This window comes from Oncorhynchus tshawytscha, linkage group LG24 (genome assembly GCF_018296145.1).
Source record: "Oncorhynchus tshawytscha isolate Ot180627B linkage group LG24, Otsh_v2.0, whole genome shotgun sequence".
Taxonomy (NCBI): Eukaryota; Metazoa; Chordata; class Actinopteri; order Salmoniformes; family Salmonidae; genus Oncorhynchus; species Oncorhynchus tshawytscha.
Window position 1 is genome coordinate 12,378,799 of NC_056452.1, and position 22,737 is coordinate 12,401,535.

A 22,737-nucleotide genomic window follows, 5' to 3' on the forward strand; every position below is an offset into this window, starting at 1 on the left:
ATTTATTCAGCCACCAATTGTGCAAGTTCTCCCACTTAAAAAGATGAGAGAGGCCTGTAATTTTCATCATGGGTACACTTCAACTATGACAGACAAAATGAGAAAAAAATCCAGAAAATCACATTGTAGGATTTTTAATGAATTTATTTGAAAATTATGGTGGAAAATAAGTATTTGGTCACCTACAAACAAGCAAGATTTCTGGCTCTCACAGACCTGTAACTTCTTCTTTAAGTGGCTCCTCTGTCCTCCACTCGTTACCTGTATTAATGCCACCTGTTTGAACTTGTTATCAGTATAAAAGAGACCTGTCCACAACCTCAAACAGTCACACTCCAAACTCCACTATGGCCAAGACCAAAGAGCTGTCAAAGGACACCAGAAACAAAATTGTAGACCTGCACTAGGCTGGGAAGACTGAATCTGCAATAGGTATGCAGCTTGGTTTGAAAAAATCAACTGTGGGAGCAATTATTAGGAAATGGAAGACATACAAGACCACTGATAATCTCCCTCGATCTGGGGCTCCACGCAAGATCCCACCCCGTGGGGTCAAAATGATCACAAGAACGGTGAGCAAAAATCCCAGAACCACATGGGGGGGACCTAGTGAATGACCTGCAGAGAGCTGGGACCAAAGTAACAAAGCCTACCATCAGTAACACACTACGCCGCCAGGGACTCAAATCCTGCAGTGCCAGACGTGTCCCCCTGCTTAAGCCAGTACATGTCCAGGCCCGTCTGAAGTTTGCTAGAGAGCATTGGATGATCCAGAAGAAGATTGGGAGAATGTCATATGGTCAGATGAAACCAAAATATAACTTGTTGGTAAAAACTCAACTCGCTGTGTTTGGAGGACAAAGAATGCTGAGTTGCATCCAAAGAACACCATACCTACTGTGAAGCATGGGTGTGGAAACATCATTCTTTGGGGCTGTTTTTCTGCAAAGGGACCAGGACGACTGATCCGTGTAAAGGAAAGAATGAATGGGGCCATGTATCGTGAGATTTTGAGTGAAAACCTCCTTCCATCAGCAAGGGCATTGAAGATGAAACGTGGCTGGGTCTTTCAGCATGACCATGATCCCAAACACACCGGGCAACGAAGGAGTGGCTTCGTAAGAAGCATTTCAAGGTCCTGGAGTGGCCTAGCCAGTCTCCAGATCTCAACCCCATAGAAAATCTTTGGAGGGAGTTGAAAGTCCGTGTTGCCCAGCAACAGCCCCAAAACATCACTGCTCTAGAGGAGATCTGCATGGAGGAATAGGCCAAAATAACAGCAACAGTGTGTGAAAACCTTGTGAAGGCTTACAGAAAACGTTTGACCTCTGTCATTGCCAACAAAGCGTATTTAACAAAGTATTGAGAAACTTTTGTTATTGACCAAATACTTATTTTCCACCATAATTTGCAAATAAATGTATTAAAAATCCTACAATGTGATTTTCTGGATTTTTTTTCTCATTTTGTCTGTCGTAGTTGAAGTGTACCTAATGATGAAAATTACAGGCCTCTCTCATCTTTTTAAGTGGGAGAACTTGCACAATTGGTGGCTGACTAAATACTTTTTTGCCCCACTGTATTATGGCAAATACTTTGGAGGGCTCCCAGACTAGACAACTGTTGATTCCATGCTGTCGCCTTAGTTTGCGAACACTCGCTACACCTGGCTCTGTTGTTTGACCTCTGTCGGTACCTGCCGTCCACTAACAGATGGCCGCCGCTGCGCAGATGGCAGAGTCCTCCCTGCAAACTGACCGACCGCCTAGTGTAATTAATGGTGTTGTAGTCTATAAAACCTTGGAGGATTCGCCAGTCTCATTAAACATCTTGTTAGCTTAGGGGGGGTTAGCGTTAGAGGCCCGGTCATTTTCCAAGAAGGAAGTGAATGTGAAACCGGACGAAGCATGGTTTCAGAAACAGCTTGCTGTTTGAAAGAGTCCTGATGTTTTGTCAAGTGGGCAGGATGTGCTTTCATTGAATATTTCCCCACCTAGATTATGCCACTCTTTGAGTCTGAGTTTTGAATGATTGAGGATATAGGCCTAGCTAGTCAATAATGTGAAAGGACAAGCTAGTTTGAATAACCAGTTTTTACTTTTTAGCTCATGATAATTGAAACAGGTGACTCCAACTTTCTGTGATTAGCCTTCAGAGGAGCTACAGGAAAGACATGTTTCTTTCTTTTTCATTCCCGCTTATAGGTTTGAATGTCAGCTCTCCGGGAAGGAGAACAGTGGAGCTGCTATCGGCTTCCACCTCCGGTGTATTGATGTTATTGCTGAGTCACCAGGGGAATCAAGTCCGGTTGTTGGTTATTGATTTTCTGAAGACTTATCAAATGTCCTTACAATGGATGTCATTATTTATTCAGTGTTGGCCTTTTCTAGCTCATTCATCTCCCACTACTATTGTCTGAGCTTGTCAATACTTACTCCGCTGCTGCCCCTCAGTTAAGTCAAACTGTACTATCACTTGGAGAGGTCTTATAGGTAGGGCGGTGACGGTCGTGGAATTTTGGATGACTGTGGTGTCCGTAATCTTTGATTTGACCTTTATTTAAGTCAGTTAAGAACAGTTAAGAACAAATTCTTATTTTCAATGACGGCCTAGGAACAGTTGGTTAACTGCCTTGTTCGGTGGCAGAATGACAGATTTTTACCCTGTTAGCTCAGGGATTCGATCTTGCAACCTTCCCGTTACTAGTCCAACGCTCTAACCACTAGGCTACCTGCCACCCCAATAATAATAGCTTTGTCAGTGTCGGTTTGCATCATCAGATACTGATTCTGGCGCCAGGGGGGATGGCTGCCGTTTTACGGGCTCCTAACCAACTGTGCTATTTTTTTTTCTTTCGCATTGTTTGTAACTCATGTTGTACTTAATGTTGCTGCTATTTATGATGGAAAATAGCTTTTGGACATAAGAACAGCGATTACTCACTTCGAACTGGACAAAGATTTTTATTTAATGAGTCCGACGCGAAGGATATACTGCTTTGTTGAGACAAGGCCCAAATCCCCGTCATCAAATCGTCGAAAAAGGGGGAGGAGGGCAGAGTGCCTTTGTAAGAATGAGGACAGAGCAGCTACGTCTGGTAAGACAAGGAGCGGGTTGTGTGTCTGTTTGTCAATAACTGCTGTTGCACGGTGTTTAATATTAAAGAGGTCTTGAGGTATTGCTCGCCTGAGGTAGAATACCTCATGATAAGCTGTAGACCACACTATCTACCAAGAGAGTTCTCATCTATATTATTAGTAGCTGTCTATTTACCACCACAAACCAATACTGGCACTAAGACTTTACTCAACGAGCTGTATAAGGCCATAAGCAAACAAGAAAATGCTCACTCAGAAGCGCTCATAGTGACCAGTGACTGTAATGTAGGCAAACTTAAATCCGTTTTACCTCATTTCTACCATCATGTCACATGCAACCAGAGGAGAAAAAAATGATAGACCACCTTTACTTCACACACAGAGATGCATTACAAAGCTCTCCCTCGCCCTCCATTTTGCAAATTTGACCATGATTCTATCCTTCTGATTCCTGCTTAAAAGAAAAAACTAAAACCGGAAGTACCAGTGACTCGCTCAATACGGAAGTGATCAGATGCTACGCTACAGGACTGTTTCGCTAGCACAGACTGGAATATGTTCCTGGATTCATCCAATGGCATTGAGTAGTATACCACCTCAGTCACTGGCTTCATCAATAAGTGCATCAACGACGTCGTTCCCACAGTGACCGTATGTACATATTGCAACCAGAAGCCATGGATTACAGGCAACATCCACACCGAGCTAAAGGCTAGAGCTGCCGCTTTCGAGGAGCGGGACACTAATCGAGACGTTCACAAGAAATCCCGCTATGCCCCCGGATGAACCAACAAACGGGCAAAGCGTCAATACAGGACTAAGATCGAAACCTACTACACCGGCTCTGATGTGTACTCAAAGCATGCGTGGACCAACTGGCAAGTGTCTTTACTGACATTTTAAACCTCTCTCTGACCGAGTCTGTAGTACCTACATGTTTTAAGCAGACCACCATAGTCCCTGTGCCCAAGAATGCTAAGGTAACCTGCTCTACTTCTTGAACTGCATTGTTGGTTAAGGGCTTGTAAGTAAGTATTTCACGGTAAGGTCTACTACACCTGTTGTATTCGGCGCATGTGACAAATAAATAAGATTTGATTTGAACCCCTTTATTGTTTCAGGAGACCCTTTTACGCTGTGTTCAGGGGCATCTCCATAGCAACAATCCTCTGCCTCCATTCTCAATCAGACTCAAGCCTCAGTCAGCTGAGCTCATATACATACATGCATGCACATCTTACCACACATGCTCACGTAACACTGCTTTTGGTAGCAAAGAGGGTCTGCGTACACACACACAACACACACAACGCACTCACTCACACACAGATCCTCTAACAACATGGCTTTGAGGTGCAATATATAATGATGCTTGGAGCGCACCGTCGCCCTCTCTCTCACCCCACACACATACACATTTCTGCATGAGTCTAACGAGGTTAGGCAAGCCTAGCCGAGCCGTGGCAGAGGATGAAATATAAAAACAACAGCTCAGCTTAAATTTGCTGATTCATGTCGAGGGTTTAGTCCCCTAAAAGTAGTTCTAGTGTCCTCCTGTAACACACTGGGCTCTTTCTCTGGCTGTTTCTTTCCAGCCCCTGAAAATTGGCAAACTGTCCTGTCTTTGTCTAATTTTTTTTATTCAGCTTCTCCCAGCAGTGACTCATTGGTCATGGGAAGGGTCCGTGTACCAAATCAGTATTCTTCACTTCGCTTTAATCACAGATTTAGGCTTGCTTAAGAAAGCAACCCACACATGAACTAAACACTTAAACTAGCTATGCATTCAATGGTTGTTGTTTTTTTGCCTGGGTCTATGATGGTAACAGGTCTCTACAGAAACGTAAGCCTTCAGGAAGTATTTACACCCCTTGACCTTTTCCACATTTTGTGTTACAGCCTGATTTTTCTTTTAAATGTATTAAATTTAAATTTTGTGTCACTGGCCTACACACAATACCCCCCCATAATGTCAAAGTGGAATTATATTTTTTGAAATGTTTACAAATTAATTGACTTTTTTAAGCTGAAGTGTCTTGAGTCAATAAGTATTCAATCCCTTTGTTATGGCAAACCTAAATAAGATCAGGAGTAAAACATTTTTTTTAACAAGTCGCATGAACTTGATTTTTGAATGACTACCTCATCTCTGTACCCCACACATACAATTATCTGTAAGGTCCCTCAGTCGAGCTGCGAATTTCAAACACAGATTCATCCACAAAGAAGGACACATATTGGTAGATGGGTAATAAAAAAAAGCAGACATTGAATATCCCTTTGAGCATGGTGAAGTTATTAATTACACTTTAGATGGTGTATCAATATACCCAGTCACTACAAAGATACAGGCATCCTTCCTAACTCAGTTGCCAGAGAGGAAGGAAACAGCTCTGGGATTTCACCATGAGGCCAATGGTGACTTTTTAAAACAGTTACAGAGTTGCATGGCTGTGATAGGAGAACTGAGGATGGATCAACAACATTGTAGTTATTCCACAATACTAACCTAAATGACAGAGTCAAAGAAGAAAGTCTCTACAGAATAAAAAAATATTCAAAAAAATGCATCCTGTTTGCAATATGGCCCAAAAATGAAAATATGTGGCATAGAAATGAACTATATTTCTTGAATACAAAGTGTTATGTTTGGTGCAAATCAAACACATTACTGTGTACCACTCTTGATATTTTCAAGCATGGCGGTGGCTGCATCATGTTATGGGTATGTATGCTTGTCATCGGCAAGGACTAGGGAGTTTTTTTTAGGATAAAAAGAAACAGAATAGAGCTAAGTACAGGCAAAATCCTAGAGGAAAACCTGGTTGTCTGCTTTCCAACAGAACTGGGAGACAAATTCACTTTTCAGCAGAACAATTACCTGAAACAAGGCCAAATGTGACCTGTTTCAAGAGGCTAGCCATATGTCGCACGTCACTACTTTACAGGAGAGGCATTTGAACGTTTATTTGTATTTATTTTAACAAAATGTGTTTTTTGGCAGTAATACCTTCTGGAACATGTGAACTTTCATGTGCCTTAATAACAAACTTGTATGCCATCTGTAAATACAATGTTGCTACTGCTCTCAACAACATTGCTGCACATTGACACAACAACAGGCCAAACATACTGTAGCTATAAAAAGTTAGCCAGGTGTGTCTGTGGGTGATTTTGGCCATCTATTGTATTTCATGAACATGTACATGTCTAGACAATAAGTGACCCATCCACTTAGCTGGCTTGGAGTAGATTATAGCATTTATTTCACATGACCCATCCATTTAGACAAGGGTCTGTGTAAGCATCAGCTAATAATTATAAAATCTTTATAACATATTATAACAATGTCAGATTAGGATATAGGCCAAGGCTACTACTTTCATTACTTTTAGTCTTGAAATCTTTGGTTGTCTACTACACTGCCTTATTCACTCTGTTTAGCACATGGCCTCCACATGTGAATCCTTAAGAGGTTGTGAAAGATTCTGAATGGGTATAGATCAAGAATAACTCTCCAGTAGGTCCTCAACTGCAGTGTATGATATACATTTTGTAGCTCTGAGTCTCTACTTTTATCCAATGTAAAAAAACACCTTTTCAAATGTTGCTACATTATCGAAGCGGTGGGTCACAAATATACAATGGAGTTGCTTACCAAGACGACATTGGATGTTCCTGAGTGGCCTAATTACAGTTTTAGGTTTGAAAATCTATGGGAAGACTTTAAAATGGCTGTCTAGCAATGATCAACAACCAACTTGACAGAGCTTGAAGAATTAAAAAATCAATCCACAATCCAAGTGTGCGCAAAGGTCTTAGAGACTTAACCAGAAAGACTCACAGCTGTAATCACTGCCAAAGGTGATTCTAATATATTGCCTCAGGGGGTTGAATACTTATGTAATCAAGATCTATTTTTATTTGTCATACTTAAAACTTTTTCTTTTCTTTTTTTTTTTTACAAATATTAGAATTTTTCTTCCATTTTGACAGTAGAGTATTTCGTGTAGATTGTTGACTAAAAAATGAAAATGAATTACATTTGAATCCCATCGTCCCAACATTTAGAAAAAGTCAAGGGGTGTGAATACTTTCTGAATGCACTGTATCAGGTTTGCAGAAGGTTTTTCCTCCTTTTGTGATGCTTCCAGGAAATGCTAAAGTGTGTTATCCAGAGACCAAATTGACCTTTTCAAGGTAGTTTCACATCATCTCGGGACCAGTCTTTTTCCATTGTTTCTTCCCATAACCCCATGAGGGCAACTAGGTGGTTATGTACAGTGACTGACTTTATGGCAAATTCCCTCGGTCCCTCCTGGGGTTCCTGTCTGCTGTTCCCTGGCTGGTTCCTATTGCAAGCATCTGTGTCTGTCCTAGTATGACGCATGCGAGCGTTTACCATTGCTCCATTCCACTGGCTCTTTTCCCTTTAATTGGATTAAAACGGGTCCACATGGATTTGGCAAGCATGTGTTGTGTTTATGTCTGACTTATTTCAGTGTGTCTTCCCAACAAGGACTATTGCCTGTCTGATGGGCAGGCCACATCGGGAAACTCGTCTCCAAGTGATCAAACCAATTTATATTTGTCACATGTGTCGAATACAGTGAAATGCTTACTTACAAGCCTTTAACCAACAATGCAGTTTTTATTTTTATATATATACTTTTTTCTTTTGCTCCCCAAATTCGTGGTATCCAATTGGTAGTTACAGTCTTGTCCCATCGCTACAACTCCCGTACGGACTCTGGAGAGGCGAAGGTCGAGAACAGTGCGTCCTCCGAAACACAACCCAGCCAAGCCGCACTGCTTCTTGACACATTGCCCGCTTAACCAAGGAAGCCAGTCGCACCAATGTGGCGGAGGAAACACCGTGCACCTGGCGACTGTGTCAGCGTGCATTGCCCCCGGCCTGCCACAGGAGTCACTATTGCGCGATAGGACAAGAACATAACCGCCGGCCAAACCCTCCCCTAACCCGGACAGTGCTGGGCCAATTGTGCGCTGCCCCATGGGTCTCCCGGTCGCAGCCTGGACTCGGACCAGGATCTCTAGTGGCACAGCTAGCACTGTGACGCTGTGCTTTAGACCACTGCGCCACTTGGGAGGCCCCAAACAATGCAATTTTAAGAAAAATAAGTGTTAAAGTGTCTGATCTGTAGGGGAGTTATGCAAATTGGAGTCGGTCTATGGTTTCTGGGATAATAATGTTGATATGAGCCATGGTCAGCACTTCATGGCTTCAGACGTGAGTGCTACGGGTCGGTAGTCATTTAGGCAGGTTACCTTGGTGTTCTTGGCCACAGGGACTATGCTGGTCTGCTTGAAACATGTTGGTATTACAGACCCGGTCAGGGACAGGTTGAAAATGTCAGTGAAGACACTTGCCAGTTGGCCAGCGTATGCTCGGAGTACACGTCTTGGTAATCTGTCAGGCTTTGCGGTTTTGTAAATGTTGATCTGTTTAAAGGTCTTACATCGGCTATGGAGAGCGTGATCACACAGTCTTCCGGAACAGCTGGTGCTCTCATGCATGCTTCAGTGTTGCCTGCCTCGAAGCGAGCATAGAAGTAATTTAGCTCTTCTGTTAGGCTCGTGTCACTGGTCAACTCGCGTCTGTACTTCCCTTTGTAGTCCGTAAATAGTTTGCAAGCCCTGCCTCACCCGACGAGCGTCGGAGCCAGTGTATTACTATTCAATCTTAGACCTCTATTGATGCTTTGCCTGTTTGATGGTTCATCAGAGGGCATAGCAGGATTTCTTATAAGTGTCCGGGTTAGAGTCCCGCTCCTTGAAAGCGGCAGTTCTACCCTTTAGCTCAGGCTGGTTGTTGCCTGTAATCCATGGCTTCTGTTTGGGGTATGTACGTACGGTCAGTGTGGGGACGACGTCATCGATGCACTTATTGATGAAGCCAGTGACTGATGTGGTGTACTCCTCAATGCCATCAGAAGAATCCCGGAACATATTCCAGTCTGTGTTAGCAAAACAGTCCTGTAGCTTACCATCTGCATCATCTGACCACTTCCGTATTGAGTGAGTCACTGGTACTTCCTGTTTTAGCTTGTAAGCAGGAATCAGGAGGTTGGAGTTATGGTCAGATTTGCCAAATGGAGGGTGAGGGAGAGCTCTGTGTGTGGAGTAAAGGTGGTGTAGAGTTTTTATTTTATTTTTATACATATATTTTTTATATAGACCGTATTACCTGTAGTGAAACAAGGAGCGTTATTTTTTTTTTCAGGCGTAAAACCCTCGCCAAAAATACAACTTCCCAGAATGCTACCAAAATGCTAACTAGTACTAAGGAATCCCCATAGCAGGTGCTAGGGAAATGCTAATGAGCCTAAACATTTACTACTAGAACAGTCAACCCAGCTCATAAAGTTATGCAAGTATCGCAAAATGCAGTTTACTTAACACACAAAATAAACAGCAGGGATCTTAATCCAGAAGGGGATTGTTGCTGTTACCATGAAGCTTGAACTTGCAAGTTAACCGTAGCCACTTAGCTAAGACTAGCAAGTTAACGAAACCCAGCTGGAGAGAATTTATTTGTCACGTCTTAGATGGTTAACTTAATAAGATATATAGCTGGCAAACATTTGTAAATTTCATACAAGTGTAACTTGATAACCTCACTTAAATTGTGCTGCAGAAGTGACTCACCACACGAAGCTCCCATTTTCGCTCGTTGTGCTTCTTTGTAAACAAACATACCTGACTGGCTCAAACAGCTGTTTCGTTTAACTAGTTCCGGTAAGCTTCATAATGAAAAAATTATGTACGAAATGATGAATGCGAGATGCTTTATCTATTACCTAGTGCACAAGTTGGTTGCAGGTATTTGTTTAAAAAGTACTAATATACACTGCTCAAAAAAATAAAGGGAACACTAAAATAACACATCCTAGATCTGAATTAATGAAATATTTGTATTAAATACTTTTTTCTTTACATAGTTGAATGTGCTGACAACAAAATCACACACAAATTATCAATGGAAATCAAATTTATCAACCCATGGAGGTCTGGATTTGGAGTCACACTTTGGATTTGGAGTCCGCCTACTCCTGGACAGTCTGTGGTGCAACGTGGCGTTGGTGGATGGAGCGAGACATGATGTCCCAGATGTGCTCAATTGGATTCAGGTCTGGGGAACAGGCGGGCCAGTCCATAGCATCAATGCCTTCCTCTTGTAGGAACTGCTGACACACTCCAGTCACATGAGGTCTAGCATTGTCTTGCATTAGGAGGAACCCAGGGCCAACCGCACCAGCATATGGTCTCACAAGGGGTCTGAGGATCTCATCTCAGTACCTAATGGCAGTCAGGCTACCTCTGGCGAGCACATGGAGGGCTGTGCGGCCCCCCAAAGAAATGCCACCCCACACCATGACTGACCCACCGCCAAACCGGTCATGCTGGAGGATGTTGCAGGCAGCAAAACGTTCTCCACGGCGTCACCAGACTGTCACGTCTGTCACATGTGCCCAGTGTGAACCTGCTTTCATCTGTGAAGAGCACAGGGCGCCAGTGGCGAATTTGCCAATCTTGGTGTTCTCTAGCAAATGCCAAACGTCCTGCACGGTGTTGGGCTGTAAGCACACCCCCACCTGTGGACGTCGGGCCCTCATACCACCCTCATGGAGTCTGTTTCTGACCGTTTGAGCAGACACATGCACATTTGTGGCCTGCTGGAGGTCATTTTGCAGGGCTCTGGCAGTGCTCCTCCTGCTCCTCCTTGCACAAAGGCGGAGGTAGCGGTCCTGCTGCTGGGTTGTTGCCCTCCTACGGCCTCCTCCACGTCTCCTGATGTACTGGCCTGTCTCCTGGTAGCGCCTCCATGCTCTGGACACTACGCTGACAGACACAGCAAACCTTCTTGCCACAGCTCACATTGATGTGCCATCCTGGATGAGCTGCACTACCTGAGCCACTTGTGTGGGTTGTAGACTCCGTCTCATGCTACCACTAGAGTGAAAGCACCGCCAGCATTCAAAAGTGACCAAAACATCAGCCAGGAAGCATAGGAACTGAGAAGTGGTCTGTAGTCACAACCTGCAGAACCACTCCTTTATTGGGGGGTGTCTTGCTAATTGCCTATAATTTCCACCTGTTGTCTATTCCATTTGCACAACAGCATGTGAAATGTATTGTCAATCAGTGTTGCTTCCTAAGTGGACAGTTTGATGTCACAGACGTGTGATTGACTTGGAGTTACATTGTGTTGTTTAAGTGTTCCCTTTATTTTTTTGAGCAGTGTATAAAATGAAAGTATTAACAGCATTGAAAAATCATACTGATGGGATTTCAAAAAACCCGGGATATGGTATATATGGTATATATGGTATACCACCCAACCCTACTCTGCAACACCTTGTCTGCCTAAACCCGGTCAGACAGTTTTCTCTGTTTAAAGATTCAAACGTCTGCAGCTGTCTCCCCCACTGACAGATTCACCCATCAAATATGACGGCCGTGAAATATTCACTAACATTACAGTCAGAGGTGAGGTGTTTAATTTTTTTTTAAAGGTTACTGTTCTATCAGCTAAGTAGTGCTTGGATCATTATTCATCTGCATATGGGGCAAGAGCTGATGAGCTTTGTCTCTGTACTGTCACCAGAAGCCATGGGTTACGTTGTTATACAGAAGTACATCCAGCTGTTTACACCTAGAGAAAGAAGCCAAACATATTTAGGTCTTGATATGCTATTAATTCCCTCCTATGACCTGGTGTTCATACAAAGCCCCATTTTTATTTTATTTTTTTGACAGTTAACATATTGCCCTCTTTAGAAGAGAATGGGCCATTATTACGAAGTGCAGAATACTTCTATCTTCTGTTACCACACAGTCAGTTGTGTGGTTTTGAATGTTTACATGGCTCAAGGAGACCTGTTGAAAAGACCCTTGTTGTGGATGTCTCCCTCCCAGGACATTGCTACCAAAGCTTTCCAGCTTCTACCGCTAACACTTTAGCCTCAATCGCTTAGTCAAATTGTCACGAAAGCTTCAGTTCAGTGTCTTACTTTCATTCCTCTCACTTATCACCAAAGTGTCCGTCTACACTGGCCAAGTCTCAATGTCACCAAGCCCTCTGTCTCGAATCACCAGTTTCAGTGTGTCACAGCTGAGGTTCTGTCTGCTATCACTGTGGTCCTCAATGTCTTGAGCCTCTGTCCTCTGCTCATACTGTAGTAGAGAGAAGTCTGTCACTAGTGTTGTCTGTAGAATCAGATGAGTCGAGTGGAAATGTGCTCTTATGTCCCCGTCTTTCTTTGACTCGGCTCTGAGCCACCACCCACTGGGCACACACTGGTTGAATCAGCATTGTTTCCACATCATTGCAATGAAATGACGTTGAACCAACGTGGAATAGATGTTGAATTGACGTCTGTGCACAGTAGGCAGAGCAGAACAAAAGTATTGCCGTCAGTCTGGCCAAGCTCAGATTTCATCGCACGACTCCCCTCTACCATCACACAGTGTTAATTTGCTCCACCACAATAGGGACAGGAACGTAAGGGGACGGAGGGAGCAGAAGGGGAAAACTGCCTTATCAGTGAAGCCAACCGCTCGAGTGAGTCATGTCGGTGCCAGAATGCTTTACCTGTCGGTTACAGAAGAGGCTCTTCAAGCTAATCCTCGAGTCTCAGGCCCTGCCTGACTCATCATTTCCTCTCTTGACAGACAGGGAGTGGAAGTGAGGGAATGAGGAACGCCAACGACAAGAAAATACGTTCAAGTGGAAAAGGTTTAATCTCAGACTGGGAGAAATCTCGCTAGGAAGCGGTGAACAGAGCAGTAAAGTCCCATGAATAAGTCCCGTTGCTTAATGCGTTGGTTTGCCGTAGGGTAGATGGCATTCCTGAGCTTAAATTCTTTAGGAAGTTGAATGCCAGTGACGTTTGGCATGTTCCAACGTATCCCTCGATTTGAACACTGTTTTTATCCTTCAGATTTATGATCTACACACTACAGATCAAAGGATATTTGGCCATTGATTCAACCACTTGCTTTACTCATTTGTAAAGCAGAAATAACTATGAAGGGGCCTCCCGAGTGGTGCAGTGGTAATAGGCACTGCATCGCAGTGCTAGAGGCGACACTACAGATCTGGGTTTAATCCCGGGCTGTGTCGCAGCCGGCCGCGACTGGGAGACCCTTGAAGTGGCACACAATTGGCACGGCGTCGCCTGTATTAAGGGAGGGTTTGGCCTGGTGGGATGTCCTTGTCCCATCGCACTCTAGCGACTCCTTGTGGCAGCCAGGTGCATGCACGCTGACTTTCGTCGCCAGCCATACGGTGTTTCCTCAGACACGTTGGTGCGGCTGGTTTCCGGGTTAAGCAAGCAGTGCGTCAAGAAGCAGTGCGGCTTGGCGGGGTCGTGTTTTGTAGGATGCATGGCTCTTGACCTTCACCTCTCCGAGTCCGTACGGGAGTTGCAGCGATTTGACAAGACTGTAACTACCAATTGGTTATCATGAAATTGGGGATAAAAAGTCCCCCCCAGAGGGAAAAAATAATTTTAAAAATCACTATAAAGAGCTTACTGGTCAGTGTGCTGTAAGTGTAAGTGATTAATTTCCATAGCTGTGAGGTGTGAAAGAAGCCACTACCACATCTTCAAGTTCATCTCCCTCAGGGAAGCTACACAGAGTGTCCCTCTGGCAGATGGTAGCTGTACCCATCATTTCCCTGTGAGTGTGACCTTACCCCTTAGTGTCTCCTCCAGCGTCGGCTACACTAAGCGAAGGTAACTCGGGCTAATTACCTGCTGAAGCTCCATTCTTATGTGGGCATAGCTCGCCATGACTGGGCCTCTGCTGTCTTAGCCCCAGTGCCCACCAATGCTGAAATACCATAATAAAGTAGTGAAGGGTTAGAAACTGAAGTCAGGCCTCCATCTTCAGATATGATGTATCCTTTTATGCAGGAGGGTTAAGTTTGGGTATGGAGATCACAGCCTAATACAGAAGCATGTCTGTTCTACAAAATGTATTCCCAAATAAATGTGTTCTCAAATATTTTATATTCACTTTTAAGCTATGTGCACTGAACTGACATGCATGATTGTTGCTGATGTTCAGATGACGGGGATAAAATCCTATATAATGCGCAGCACAGCAGCGCTCAACTTAAACAGCGGTGTGCCGCCTGCTCTAGCCGCGAGCAAAGCAATGCCTATACTATATAACGCAGGATGTAACTTTCCTGTGCTACCATTTTTGCCATGTCATTTTAGTCTTAACAAAATCAGACAACCCCAAAGTAGAATAGTTGACCTATTTACCTAGTCAGCTTGTTGTGTTTTCATTGCTAGGGAAATATCCTCTCGAGAGCCATAGGTATTCTGACAAGCAGTCAATACTTTGGAAAGCACTTCTGGCAAATGTATTTTAAAGCTGTTTTAGCCTTTGTTTTAAAAAGGGGGGGGGGGTGCCAGTTTTCCATTTATTTCTCTACCACCCTTCAATTGCACCAATTATTATAATTTTTTTGACTGAATAATACTCCATATATTCAGAGTAATAACAATCAGGATGTTGTGTCCAATGGGGTAAATGCAGATGGGCAAACCATGCTTCAGCCCATGTACATTTTATAGCCACTATGCTGCATTAGTTGGGCTACAGGTGATAATGCTTGTTGCTAATAGCACGTCTGATAATGTAGACCATGCATAGGGTATATGCATGGTCCAATATGTTATTTATTTGTTTAGTAACATTTTGTACGAATATGTTATTGGGCTAATTTCTGGAGGTGGAAATGATATTTCGGTTGGTGTCAGCATCATTTTAATTTTGATTTGTTTTGGAGAAGAATGTCCTTTTTAAAAAGTCCCCGGAACTGAGCTTCTCAGTCCTACATAAAAATGATCCCGTGGGGGACTGGAATTGGTCAAACTTGCAGTTTTATACATGTACAAATTGCTCCGGAACGTTGACACTAGTAAGTCTTTTTAAAAAGATTTTTAAACCTCCTGCTTTGGGATGGATGTGTCAATGTGTAGTTCATACATGCAGTTTTGTCTTCTTTTTTTTATGCGATTGAATGAACCTGAATTATCATTCTGATATTATAGGCCTACTGCTGCATTAGCCTATAGGCTATCTCTGAGTTCCATGCGCTCATTTCTTTAGCTGCCAATGGATCATGGTTTGTCAATATGTTTATTTTTCTATGTTTATTCTCCTATTTTTATGATTATCCACGTGACGATAATTTTGACCAATGAAAATATTATTATTGAAATGAAACTGTTCCATGAATGTGTGCATATAAAAATAAGCAGAAATGGCACGCAGCAAGTTGGAAGTAGTAGGCTAAATTGTCAGCTTCCCCAAACATAAAACTCCCGAGCTACCTATGGTCTTTACTATAACACACCTATAGATACATGTATTGCAAAAGGGTGGGGAAAAGGTGCCCGCCTATAGAAATCAAATGCCCTTCCAACTGATTTGTTCTGGCGCCGGCCTTGGATCTTTAACTCAAATGTATATGTGAATTTGGTCGGGTTGCCCGAAACGTTACATAATTGCCACTTTTTTAAGTTTCAGTCGTGGAGTTTATTCAAATCAAATCAAATTGTATTGGTCACATACACATGGTTAGCAGATGTTAATGCGAGTGTAGCGAAATGCTTGTGCTTCTAGATCCGACAGTGCAGTAATATCTAACAATTTCACAACAACCTAATACACACAAGTGTAAAGGGATGATTAAGAATATGTACATATAAATATATGGATGAGCGGTGGCCGAACGGCATAGGCAAGATGCAGTAGATGGTATAGAATACAGTATATACATATGAGATGAGTAATGTAGGATATGTAAACATTTAAAGTGACTAGTGATACATTTATTACATCCAATTTTCAATTATTAAAATGGCTAGAGATTTGAGTCTGAATGTTGGCAGCAGCCACTCAATGTTAGTGATGGCTATTTAACAATCTGATGAATTTGAGATAGTTTTTCAGTCTCTCGGTCCCAGCTTTGATGCACCTGTACTGCCCTCGCCTTCTGGATGATAGCGGGGTGAACAGGCAGTGGCTCGGGTTGTTTTCCTTGGTGATCTTTTTGGCCTTCCTGTGACATCGGGTGATGTAGGGGTAGTTTGCCCCCGGTGATGCGCTGTGCAGACTGCACCACCCTCTGGAGAGCCTTGAGGTTGAGGGCGGTGCAGTTAGTTATTCTTGCTATAACCCCTGCTTTTATGCCTTTATTTGTTCTAGCTGTCAAAATCTTGCTCCTAGGCAATGTAAATAACTTCTTATTTTGCCTTTATGTCGTTGTCCTGCCTCTTCCCTGATTCTACACTTCATACTTAAATATATAAAAATCCCCCAACACCAGGATCCTTGCTGTCAGACCCTGCGTCCCAGCCGCAGTGACAGTTTTTTGTCCTTAGCAGCCGTGCTGTATGGATTGTAGGGCCTGGACGATACCAGTGTCCCAATACTCATTAGTATCGTGGCACGGATATAAAACACCAAAGCAGATTGAACTTCTTTAGGGAAACAGCCCTCATGTTGGAAACAAGCATCAGCGTGTTATCATCCAGAGTCACCTTTTCATTTATATTCCAAGCTATGCATGACCTATTTTACATACAACAGGTTTTTAAAGGACCAAAGAGTTGGGTCTGCTATGTGTTTTCATTTTTTGCCATGGAACAAAATATTGCGATTGTGGTATCGTCACAGCCCTAATGGATTGCCTGAATTATTAACCAGCAGCTAGCCCCCCCAGGGGACTGAGGCTGGGAACAGCACACCACCACATCCACCCAATGATTGGGCCAGAATGCCCTGTAGCCAGCCACAGAGGAACCTATGAGGAAAAGCTTTTAGCGGTGCAGCTAATTATCACTGCCACGTATAGGCTATATGGATTAGCATCCTGCATGATTAGCAGACATGTCCAGAAATTCCAGACTGCCATTTCTCTATTGCTCGGCCTAGCTGTTCCCTTATATCCTCAAGTGTTGTTGCAGTAGAAGCCGACGTCACATTTGATGTCATTTTTTTGTTGTTGTTGAAAGGCCTTATTATCAAAAGAACTGTCAAGCAGTGCTAGTTAAAAGGAGACGTCCTTGACGTTTATGTGAGAGATGATTCACAACAAAGGAGATCCGAGTCATCTGAAGAGCGACCCCATTTAGCGTTGTGTCCCAGACGAGGGCTCTCTCGGAACAAGCCACTGATTTATGAAACATCCAGCAAGTGCTTTTTTTTCATCAAGCTTTATTCTTTCATGATAAGCACAAGCCTCTGAAGAATGGTTGCCTTGTCTCTGTCCTGGTCCTTCTTCTCTTTGTGTCTGAATGGATTTTGTTTGTTTGTTTTGCAGCCAGTGTAGAGGAGGCTTACAGTGCTTTCGGAACGTATTCAGAGTCCTTCACTTCTTCCACATTTTGTTACATTACAGCCTTGTTCTAAAATGGATTAAATAGTTTTTTTCCTCGTCAATCTACACACAATATCCCATAATGACAAAGGAAAAACTGGATTTTTAGAAATGTTTGCAAAAAAACGGAAATATTCCATTTGCATAAGTATTCAGACCCTTTACTTAGTACTTTGTTGAAGCACCTTTGGCAGGGATTACAACCTCATCTTCTTGGGTATGACGCTACAAGCTTGGAATGCCTGTATTTGGGGAGTTTCTCCCATTCTTCGCTGTAGATCCGCTCAAGCTCTGTCAGGTTGGATGGGGAGAGTCGCTGCACAGCTATTTTCAGATCTCTCCAGAGATGTTTGATCGGGTTAAAGTTCGGGCTCTGGCTGGGCTACTCAGGGACATTGAGAGTTGTCCCAAATCCTTTGTTGTGTTGTCTTGGTTGTGTGCTTAGGGTCGTTGTCCTGTTGGAAGGTGGACCTTCGCCCCAGTCTGAGGTCCTTAGCGCTCTGGAGCAGGTTTTCATTAAGGATCTCTCTGTACTTTGCTCCGTTTGTCTTTCCCTCACCCTGACTAGTCTCCCAGTCCCTGCCGCTGAAAAACATCCCCACAGTATTATGCTGCCACCACCATGCTTCCCCGTAGGGATGGTGCCAGGTTTCCTCTTGACGTGATGCTTGTTGTTGCACTGCTTTGCTTTACCTTGGCCAGGTTCCAGTTGTAAATGAGAACTTGTTCTCAACTGGCCTACCTGGTTAAATAGATGGGAAATAATTGTATTTATTTTTTAAATCAGGCTAAAGAGCTCAATCTTGGTTTCATTAGATCAGAGAATCTTGTTTCTCATGGTCATAGTCCTTTAGGTGCCTTTTGGCAAACTCCAAGTGGGCTGTCATGTGCATTTTTACTGAAGTGGCTTCCGTCTGGCCACTCTACCATAAAGGCCTGATTTGTGGATTGCTGCAGAGATGGTTGTTCTTCTGGAAGGTTCTCCCATCTCCACAGAGGAACTATGGAGCTCTGTCAGAGTGACCATCGGGTTCTTGTTCACCTCCCTGACCAAGGCCCTTCTCCCCCGATTGCTCAGTTTCGCCAAACTTCTTCCATTTAAGAATGATGGAGGCCACTGTGTTCTTGGGGACCTTCAATGCTGCAGAAATGTTTTGGTACTTTTCCCTAGATCTGTGCCTCAACACAATCCTGTCTCGGAGCTCTACGGACAATTCCTTTGACCTCATGGCTTTGTATTTGCACTGACATGCACTGTCAACTGTGGGACTTTATATAGACAGGTGTGTGCCTTTCCAAATCATGTCCAAACAATTGAATTTACCACAGGTGGACTCCAATCAAGTCGTAGAAACTTCTCAAGGATGATCAATGGAAACAGGATGCACCTGTCGCACAGCTAAGGGTCTGAATACTTATGTAAATAAGGTATTTCTGTTTTTTATTTTTAATAAATGTGCAAAAATGTCTAAACCGGTTTTCGCTTTGTCATCATGGGGTATTGTAAAGTAGATAGAGGGGGGGAATATGTAATAATTTTTAGAATAAGGCTGTACCGTAACAAAATGTGTAAAGTCAAGGGGTCTGAATACTTTACGAATGCACTGTATATACTGCTGTGCATATTTACTTTGTAAAATGCGCTGTGGTTTCCCCATCTTCTTGTTTTCGCAGAATAATAGAGGTTTGGAGAATCCACAGCAAAAAACTGATGCTTTATTTTTTTCCCAGAATATGGTTCATAGGGATGGCTATTTAAGAGGCAGTACATTTAATTTACGTTGCAACCAAAACATTCTCCCACACCACTTAGATAGATCCTGCTCACCGTCTTTGAGTAATAAAAAAAAGGGTGGGAAAGTATATATTCATTGTGTACCTAGTTAAAGGAAAATGACCATCTCTTTTGAACATGTGACTATGCAGACGTTACTAAAAAAACTGTTACTCTGAATTCTAAGAAGTAAATGTCAAGTAAATAAAAATAATAGTCTATCTGCTGAATCACTATTGTTGGAAAGGGGGACATTATATGCAAAAGTATGCGAGCAATACTGTGCAATCGTTTATCTATTTAGGGCTAGGCCTGTCTTTTTTTTCTTACTTGGCAAGGCTAGTATGATTAGGCCAGTCCCTTGGTGTTGGCGTTTGTCCCTTTTTTAATGTTGTGAAGAATCGAAACAAACAAACAGTTCCCCCGGTGGCCAAGGAGGGTAATATTTCTCCACAGGCTGAGGCACTGGGCTGTGGGCCAACCTTGGAAAGGCAGCGCTAATGACTGTCACACAAAGGCCAAATGTCTAACGGCGAGGCGGGGGAAGCCGTTGGCGGCTCGGCTCACTGGCTCTCACACCGACGCTCAGAATGTGGGGCACAGCCAGCCGGCTATGGTGGCATACTCCATCATCGCTGCCTGCAGCACTGACCAGACCGCTTCTAACCTGGCCTTCCGTCCCTCAACCGTTGACCTCTTATCCGGTCCTTCCATTGCAGACTATTCTGCTCCCGTCTTTGTTCGTCCCTTTATTCATAGTGTTCACTACCTTTTCTGGATATAATCTGCCCCACTATTTAATATTCATTCCTCTGTTCACCCTACTCCTAACCAGTAACCCTAACCTCACTCCATCTACCTTTCCATCTCCTCATTACAGGAGGGCGGTGTTTTGCCCTCTTTTCTAGTTCACTGACATGCTCTGTGATTGGTTCAGAACCCAGTGTCAGTGATGCATCTAGCGTCATCTCCTCAGGGCTACAGTGAATGAAGATGAGGAGGAGTATAATGGGCAGCTTGGCTGCAGGGTGGCCAGTGGAAACAAATGTGAACGCAGCAGGGGTTTTGTGCAGGAAAGCAGTCATCTTGCAGTTCTCTCTGCCACTGTGAGCACTTGGCCCAGAGCCCAGGTCCGCCACACTAAGGAGCTGAAGTGGGCACTTTTAGAACAGCTCCACTAAACACAAGGCCAAGGACAGAAGGGGTGCACCCGTGTGTGTGTGTGTGTGTGTGTGTGTGTGTGTGTGTGTGTGTGTGTGTGTAGGCTAAGCCAGATCATGATCTCTCCATTAGTTCGATTTAATAATGCTTCACTGCAAAATAATGAGCCACTCTTACTATTATGAATCCCGTAATGGATGACCGTTAAAAATTGTGATAAAATCAATAGGAATCCCTCAACGGCTGCTATGGACGAGTAACATTTAATGAGTTCATCATCACGTTGCTCCAGTGAGCACCAAATCAATTGATTTGACAGTGGCACTCCTTGGCTGACAGTTTAGCTTTTGGTGATGGAGAAGATCTGACAGTTATTAAAATGGCCAGAGAGGGAATTCTGTCTGAAAAACCTGTGTCCCTTTTGTTGTTGTGTTGTCATCCTCAGTTCCTCCCCTCCTAGTGGAAGCATACAGGGCTGTGAAGAGCAAGTGTGTGTGACTGTGTGTGTGTGAACATGCTCTCACTCCCTAGTATGGGGCTCCTCCACTTAGCCATATAGAAGCCATACTCAAATGGTGTACCGCTGTCCGCAAATAGTGAGTTGCACCAATTTTTGCCCTCAGAACAGCCTCAATTTGTCAGGAGCACGGACTACAAGGTGTCGAAAGCGTTCCACAGGATGCTGGCCCACGTTGACTCCAATGCTTCTGACAGTTGTTTCAAGTTGGCTGGATGTCCTTTGGGTGGTTGACCAGTCTTGATACACACGGGTAACTGTTGAGCATGAAAAACCCAGCAGCGTTGCAGTTACTTATTTTCCACCATAATTTGCAAATAAATTCATTAAAAATCCTACAATGTGATTATCTGGATTTTTCTTCCTAATTTTGTCTGTCGTAGTTGAAGTGTACCTAATGATGAAAATTACAGGCCTCTCTCATCTTTTTAAGTGGGAGAACTTGCACAATTGGTGGCTGACTAAATACTTTTTTGCCCCACTGTGTGTATATATATATATATATATATATATATATATATATATTACACACACACACAAAAAAAAATGACTTTCTTTCTATACCATTTGTATTTCATATACCTTTGACTATTGGGTGTTCTGATAGATTGCCAGCCTTTTCTCGGGAGTTGATAGGCTTAAAGTCATAAACAGCGCAATGCTTCAAGCATTTCAAAGAGCTGCTGGCAAACGCAGTAAAGTGCTGTTTGAATGAATGCTTACGAGCCTGCTGCTGCCTACCACCGCTCAGTCAGACTGCTCTATTAAATCATAGACTTAATTATAATATAATAACACACAGAAATACGAGCCTCAGGTCATTAATATGGTCAAATCCGGAAACTATCATTTCGAAAACAAAACGTTTATTCTTTCAGTGAAATACGGAACCGCTCCGTATTTTATCAAACAGGTGGCATCCATAAGTCTAAATATTGCTGTTACATTGCACAACCTTCAATGTTATGTCATAATTACGTAAAATTCTGGCGAATTAGTTCGCAACGAGCCAGGCGACCCAAACTGTTGCATATACCCTGAATCTGCATGCAATGAACGCTAGAGAAGTGACACAATTTCCCTAGTTTAATATTGCCAACTAACATGAATTTAAAATAATATACATCTGTGTATTGATTTTAAGAAAGACATTGATGTTTATGGTTAGGTGCATTCGTGCAACGATTGTGCTTTTTTCGCAAATGCGCTTTTGTTAAATCATCCACCGTTTGGCGAAGTTGGCTGTCTTTGTTAGGAAGAAATAGTCTTCACACAGTTCGCAACGAGCCAGGCGGCCCAAACTGCTGCATATACCCTGACTCTGTTGCACAGAACTCAAGAGAACTGACACAATTTCCCTAGTTAAAAGAAAATCATGTTAGCAGGCAATATTAACTAAATATGCAGGTTTAAAAATATATACTTGTGTATTGATTTTAAGAAAGGTGTTGATGTTTATGGTTATGTACACGTTGGTGCAATGACAGTGCTTTTTTCGCGAATGCGCTTGTTAAATCACCCGTTTGGCGAAGTGGGCTGTGATTCAATGATAAATTAACAGGCACCGCATCGATTTATATGCAACGCAGGACAAGCTAGATAAACTAGCAACATCATCAGCCATGTGTAGTTAACTAGTGATTATGTTAAGATTTGATTCTTTTTTATAATATACGTTTAATGCTAGCTAGCACCTTACCCTGACTCCTTGCTGCACTCGCATAACAGATAGTCAGCCTGCCACGCAGTCTCCTCGTGG

At 43.1% G+C, this 22,737-nt stretch overlaps 1 protein-coding gene across 5 annotated transcripts in view; it reads left to right on the top strand.

The window, feature by feature from the left end:
• The window catches only part of capn15 (calpain 15), a 70,220-nt gene that overhangs the window by 11,010 nt on the left and 36,473 nt on the right, over positions 1 to 22,737 (top strand). The gene's annotated exons all lie outside the window — the stretch shown is intronic.